The sequence below is a fragment of the Anneissia japonica genome, unplaced genomic scaffold (genome assembly GCF_011630105.1).
Source record: "Anneissia japonica isolate Jap-2015-1 unplaced genomic scaffold, ASM1163010v1 scaffold2146_len47177_cov227, whole genome shotgun sequence".
Taxonomy (NCBI): Eukaryota; Metazoa; Echinodermata; class Crinoidea; order Comatulida; family Comatulidae; genus Anneissia; species Anneissia japonica.
In genome coordinates this window covers 30,531-38,360 of record NW_022731131.1, presented here as the reverse complement: position 1 = coordinate 38,360, position 7,830 = coordinate 30,531, and the positions used below count along the sequence as shown (strand labels likewise).

The window sequence follows — 7,830 nt, the reverse complement described above, 5'->3', positions numbered from 1 at the left end:
TTGCAAACATGAATAACATCAAGGAAATCACCGTCTCGTTCGTTTCTTCCAACGGTAACGTGCGGCTGAAGATAACCCCGAACAAGAACGACGAATACAACCTGTACATACCGACGTGCGTCGACGACTAAGATTTTAATAATAAACCTATAGCATTCCTATAAAATTTTAATAATAAACCTATAGGATTCCTATATGATTTTAATAATAAACCTATAGAATTCCTATAAGATTCTAATGATATACCAATAGAATTCCTATAAGATTCTAATAATAAATTACAGTTAAGTGGAATGTAATGCACTTAAGTGGAATTCATTTGCACTTAGGTGGAAATGCATTCCACTTAGCTGTAATTCAGAGGCAAATGATAAAACGGCTTGCCATACGGAACTGCCAAAGACGATCTAGTTCATTGGCTTATGTCCGATGGTCCGATTATCACTATTGCTTAAACTGGTATTTCTACTAGGCATGCGCACACATAAAAAAGTACCGCAATCTCGTCTGATAACGGCAAGCCTGTCTTCTACAACTTATATTATACGCCAACAAGAGATAATAATAAACTGGCGCCGAGGTACCTGCGTGCACACGGTAGTGATGGCGGTGACATCTCAAAAGCGGGGGCGCGCGTATACCATTTTCGTGATTTCTGAGGAGGAAATGGAGGAAAAAAAAGAATGAAAAGGGAAAGAAAAAAAATTATTGTTTTATTTTTTTTCCAGGACCACAATGAAAAACATTTCTTTAACATGATTGTGTCATCCTGGCTAAAGATATTAGTAAATAAATAAATAAATAAATAATAATAATAATAATAATTATTATTATTATTATTATAATTATAGTGTAGTTTTATATAGCGCACATACCCATCTAATGTAAGATGCTCAGGGCGCTTGATATGTGGTCTAGAAACTCGATCAATGACTTTCTTCGCCCCTAAGGGTCCCTTCGTGTCTGTGCTACCTGGTAACCCGGTACCAGCCTGGTAACCTGGTAACGCCGTTCACTACAGGGGCTGTATGTTCCAATACACCGGGGTATCCCCCTACCCGTCTCGAAGGATGTACTTGGTTCTTTATAGTGCACACGAGCCATTGTATACACAAGATAATTAATAATTACACAATTCTCATATTGCATGACGTCAGTGGTTCATGATAAAACAATAATACGTTGCATAAGTTCCTGTTATCAGCTTTATAGATTACCAGTGAGTTCATGAAAAGAATTCGAAAAATAATGGGTCAAGGGAAGAACTTTGACAGATGGAGGGTCTAACACCTAAGCGGAACCCCACAATTAGGGCAGAGGTATGAAATGTTAAGAATATGGCACCTCTCGAAATAGTTTGAAACGGCACTCTCAAACGAAATTGGAATATCTTTTGATTTATAATTTTTGGAATAGTTACGCTAGGTAAATAATATATTGTTTAATACAAAAAAGTGAAGGAATTTAAATCACATAATACAATAATTCATTCGTATCTATACTGGTTCATACAATTTTCAAAAACACCAAATAGAATAGTTATTTGCTTGCTGTACATAGTGCTCTATGTTCTTTTTTAATACCTGATTATCTCCTGGCAGATAAAGAGACTGGAGTTTCTTATTTTCCATCGTTAATCAAAAGATACTTTGAACAATCATAAATTGTGTTATGTCATATAGTTTCTCAATGGAAATAATTCAAATAAACCTTGTATTAGTATTTAGCACAAACAAGAGTCTCTAGCAATATTGATAGAATGAATGCAGTAGCTAAAGTTAATTAAACTCTATTGTTGACGAAACTGGAACTGGATTATAGTAAATATCAAGACAAATTGGTCGGAATATAGCGATAGACCAGATCATATGATACTGCAAAATACTTTACACACTTTATCACTTCATCTATTTTATTAAATCCGCAGGCCATTGTATTACTGTGCTATTTTTATTTTGTTTAATATGAGTGCAACCAATGCAATGATGACGCAATTTCAAATATTTGATTTGTATGCTAAATTTAAATAGAAATCCTTTATGTACTAGAGAATTCTGGATCAATATCACACAGTTATCCTTGAATTCACAGCTGGAATGACGAAATGTTTTGCTCATTCTGTCCTCTTGCCACGTTAAGATGACCCCGTTATTACATGCTTATAGATTATTTATATTTTATTATTGTTTTGACTCGAGAATAAATATACAGTCGCTATATTTTTATATTAACTAATCAATTTTATCCTGTATTTCAACACTATTTAACTATTTTTTAATATCTAAGTGTATTTATGTGTATGTTGAACTTTAGAAAAAGAATTTCATGCAACTATTTTACGTGACAATAAAGAGAAACTTGAACTTGAACTTGATCATCTGTCCAGTTTCATAGAATCTTCACACTATAATAAATACTGTACACAATATTGTATTAGTGATTACTCCCCAGATTTTCACTATAAAGTCTAAAAATATATTTCCATAATAAAAACTTAAAACATTACAAACGGCTAGATACTTGAAGAAATAAGAAATGCATGTTTTGAAAATTTGAAAACTGACTTGTGTAAAATTATTAGGTCTTTTGGGACATTTTCTTAGAAGGTTCATATGAATTTAGGCACCAATTACTTTAAGATAATATTTTTGTTGAAATGTGTAACATATTTGATTGTAAAACATATTTAACAAAAGCAATGACTGAAAGAACTGAACTAATGAAAAACATTACCACCAATATTTAATTTTTATGTTATTTACTGTACTAATATACTTATATTTTTTGTCATTTATTTATTTACTTTGTATTCTGTAATGGAATTCTCTAATTTTTTTTTCTTTTCTTTCTCAATTTCTTTTTTTGTACATTAAGGTAGTCCTTAATTACCACAGAATAATGAGAGTAACATTTCTTTTGCTTGTCCAGTATTTTTTTTTTCTATACTCATTTATCTTTTCAATAATTAATTGTTATATATTGTCAGTTGTTGTTTTGTAACAGTTGTACGGGTCGAACCTCTCCTGCGCGAGAGTGTTCCTCTGTTATAAAAGAGAAAAATAAATCTTATCTTGAATGCTACAGTATGCAAGCCCTTTGCAAGATACACATTGTACACATTTGCCCTTTATTCTTAGCATCAGGTTTTAACCTTTTGAGCATTCTTTATTCTTATACACAGGAACTTTCCAGTAAGCTTTTCCAAATGCATGTGTACTGGATACATTAATGATTTTGACCAGTCATTTAGCTACACTTGTCCTTACAGTGGCATTGTCAGAGGTGTTAACAGCTAGGCCTACATTCTAACACACCTTTCAAACTTTAAAGGAGTTCTGAAAAATAAATTGTTTGTTTGCCCTTCTATTATTAAAAATGATAAATAAGTGCGGCTAGAAAAAAGTTTTTTTAGTTTTTTTTAAAGATACATACGAAATGGAATAAAAACCCTCAGAGGCCTAGAATTGCAATATCTTACATCAGACAAAAACTTTAGGCAAATTTGTTAGGGCATCTAGCGAAAAATAAAGATAAATTCACTCAGATTTTTTTTTTTTTTAAAGAGAAAAGCTAAAAAAAAAAAGCCTTTTTAAAGATTTTATGTTTTCCGCCCCACCCCCTTCCTTTTTTTTTAGTGAGTTAGGGGCAGGAGGAGGAGGGCAAACAAACATTTGAAACTAACAGAGGGTATTCTAAACGCAGTCTATACATATGTGGAAATCATGTAGACCATGTTTGTCTATGGTGAGTTAATAATTTGGTTTGTCCTTAATGAGTTATACTGTATTTATACATTTTTTTTTTACAACTTTCAATCCACCATTTGCGTCTGACCAGTCACATTATCTTTTCTCGCTTTGTTGTTGTCTTTAACGACTGTAAAGATTGCAGCTCGGCGATTGAGTGTGTCTGTTGTATATTTAACGTGAAATTTATTTTATCAAATCACTAACAAATGTTAATTTGAAACTCTATGGTAAGATGTCTCTTAAATATTGTAATCTTGTATTAGTGTTTGTCTGTGGACATTCCTTATTTCATTACGAGTTATGTACATTTTCCTAGCGATTACCTGTATGCATTGAGGCGTCTTTTGCACCAGGGTCGACTAATCAACCGAAATATTAAAACATGGTGACGTGGAGCAAAATCGGGGACCGGAACCTGATCAACCTAATATCCCCGGTACATCTAGAAAACCACACCAATGTATTTCATGTTTGTTACTAAATACTCCTTGGAATTGGTTACCCAATGCATGAATGTAGATATTCTGATTCTGAAACATGGTTGAAGATAGGTGATGATAGTAATGGCCTTCAATTTGCGAATGGATATGAAATATTTCGACGTGACCGACGGTCAAATAAAAACGGAGGAGGGGTTCTGATTGCTGTCAAACCTGACCTCAATCCTAATATCGTTGCATGTGATGATGTATTAGAAATTATTTGGATCACTCTTAGGCTCAACAATCACAAATTGCTTCTGGCAGCTATATATCGTCCTTCTAATGAGAACATTGCTTATTGGACAAAGTTTGAGCGTGCAATTTCGAAATTTGAACTTTCACACGCAAATTATGAAGAAGTTTTTATAGCCGGAGACTTCAACGTTGACTGGCCTAGTGCTCCTCATCAGCTTACCGATACTATGGAACTATAAGGATTGGTTCAGATTGTTTGTCAAAATACAAGACTGTCCAATAACTTACAAGGTGGAACAACTATCCTTGTCTTTACCAACAGGAAAGATCTAGTTTTTTTTTTTAATGTTAAAAATCCTATGAGCAGTGATCATCTTGCTGTATCTTTTCGCTTTCAAGCTGTAAGTCCACCACTGAATAAATCATTAATACGGTCGTACCTAAAGATGAACAAAGGTGATTTTGCAATGTACACTATTCATTGACAATAATGACATTCATGCATCGTGGGAAAGTTTTGTTGATATATTGCAGCAATTCGCGATAGCATTCCATCTATAACGCGTCGCTCAAAGAAATCTGACAGTCCTTGGGTTACAAAAGAAATCAAACGACTCATACAGAAGAAACATAAACTTTTTAAGAAAGCAAGGGCCATAAAAAAACTTTATTAGATGGGTCCTTATACAAAATTGCTAGAAATAAAGTGAAATATGAGATAAAGGAATCATATACCATATTTTTGAATAAAATGTTTAGTTCACCTGATAATAAGAACAAATTCTGGGCGTTTGTAAAATCTAAAAGGTCATCAGCTTCTCCCACTACTTTTAGTAATATTAATAATGATGTTTGTTCATCAACTTACGACATAAGTAATGAATTTAATAGTTATTTTATTTCTGTGTTCAATTTATCTTACCCTCCTCCTGCTTCTCCCCCTCCTTGTGATCTTCCTATTCCTGAAATGACTAATATTTTCTTTGATTCTAATGATATATCTTCCTCTTTTAAAATTAATCAGTCTCCCGGACCTGATAATTTAACTCCTGAGCTTATACAACTGATTTCTCCTTCTCCTAATTTTCTTTGGCTTCTCTACCGTAAGTAAATTGATACTGGCCAACTTCCAGGTGCCTGGAAATAATCAAATATTATATTATAATGCTGGTGAAAAATCCAAAATTTGTGATTTGTGCTCTAATGTTATTTCTAATTATGCATTGTTTGCTGATGACGTTTTATTGTTTAAATCTATTGTTAATTTTGAGGATACTGTTTCCTTTCAAAGAGATCTTAACATTCTCAGTGATTGGTCTGTCAAAAATAAATGGCGTTTAATCCTTAGGAGTTTACTTGGATCACAAATTATCTTGGATTGTACATATAGATCAACTCATATCTAGAGCAAATATAATGGTTGGTCTTGTTTTAAATATTGCCGGTAGTAACCCACCTAATGTATTATCATGTTTGTAAAAATCGTTGATTCTGCCAATCCTCGACTATGGCCAACCAGTTTGGAATCAAATTCAAGAATCAGGTTGAGCGCATAGAGAGAATACAGCGCAGAGTCACGAGGGGTATATTAAGGATTAGGAGAGGCGAACTGTCATATGTCAAACAATTAAATCAGCTTGGCTGGATATCCCTTGCGTAAGGACATTCTTACCACTTTTGTTTTTAAATGTTTTTACCGCTATGCTAATTGCGACACCATTAAAACACAACACGTTATTAACCCTAGACACACTGACTATCTTTCATTTAAACATCCATTTTCTCGCACTATTGTTTGAAAAATACCCCTTTTGGACATCATTACCAATCACGATCAAAAAGATTTTATACTTATCATACCTTCAAACAATATATTTTGAAGTCTAAACAATAATCTATTGTACGTTGTTTGGTTCAACATAAAAGCAATAATTCTAGTAAAAGATTTTATCAGTCAACAGTCGATTTAAATGATTTTTGGCATGTTATTGTATATAGAACAGCACATTCAATTTATGATTACTTCATGCCTATTACTCATTCATACAATACTAGATTAAATACAAGTGTTAATTTTGCCCTGCCCAAAGCCCGTATTGATTTAGTCAAATATAGAATTTCATTTGTTGGTGCACAATTATGGAATGGTCTTAGTAATTCTATTAAAAATATTATTTGTAGAAAACGATTTGTTGCAGAAGTAAAAAAAAAAAATTATTAGATATGTATATTTAAAATTTTGGTTATATTATTTTTATTATGTTTTATATTTATGTATAATTTTCATTCATGTTGTACGTCCGTCCATATTTAACAGATTGTAGTATCCTTGATTTAGATAGATTGTAGATTCCTTGATATTATTTTATCTAGAAGGTGTTAAGCATTTGATTAGTTATTTTTGTTAACTAAACCTTACCACCTTTTGTCAATTATTATATAACTACAACTATTCTTGACGTTGAATACTATAGATTAAATTTTAAATTTTATGTGTTCTGTACTCTGTATTTAAAGGGACAGCTGGCCTCTGGGGCATAGACTTGTTTCTTTAGCTGTCCCTTACCATGTTTCTTGGTAAATAAATAAATAAAATAAAATAAATATCTTGAACCGATGCCATTGTAAGGCTACAGTTACTGTAGCCCCTGCCTTACCTCTCGTCCACTCGGCACGTCATGGTCGACATGCAGAGCTGTACAGGGAGAGGGAGCTTAGAGAAAAATAAAAAAGACACGAAATATTGACAGCATTCAACTTTAATTATCAAATAAATAATAGAATGCCTTGTATTTAAAGCTAACTTGCTGGTTGATTCACTAGTAGAGGTGGTAAGAATATGGCTTTTTAACGTTGAGCTAAACTTGCAATATCTGGGTTTTGATGTTCGAATCGTCTTACTTCTTGTGTGAATTTTATAGTACCTATTATATAAAGAATTCAAAATATAAGTTTAGAATCAAATTTAAAATAAAACAATAGATGGTCGTCGTCTAATGAATCAACAGATTATCGCAACCAAAACCACCATCTATCCACCTTCATCACCTAACCATAGAGTAAACATTCTTTACCTTCTCCATCAGCTGTGAATCCATAATTCTGAATAACTTGCTGCTGGATCTGAGTTGCTACGGGAAACACTTTCTGCATCATTTTCATCATGTCATTGCCGGCAGCATCCCGTACCTCTTCCATCTGACTTCTGTTGGCATGGTTGGAAAAAGCCTCAAGGACAGCTGTCGAAATTACTGTAAAAAAGTAACAACGATATATTTTTTTTTTAATTTGGTGGATTTGATACCCAGGCAGGTGGAACCGGTGCTGGCGACAGGATTTGCTCAAAAGTGGGGGCTGATATCCTGTCGCTGATGGGATGAAATGGGCAAGGCTAGAAAGGGCCA

The 7,830-nt window shown here is 33.2% G+C and overlaps 1 long non-coding RNA gene across 1 annotated transcript in view; it reads right to left on the bottom strand.

Annotated features, from left to right (window-relative positions):
* LOC117115209 overlaps window positions 1–7,557 on the bottom strand; it is a 12,351-nt gene extending 4,794 nt beyond the window's left edge. Inside the window, exon 1 of the long non-coding RNA XR_004446511.1 lies at window positions 7,501–7,557. This is a non-coding gene — a long non-coding RNA (uncharacterized LOC117115209). The remainder of the gene's footprint in view (window positions 1–7,500) is intronic.
* Window positions 7,558–7,830: the final 273 nt, after the last annotated feature.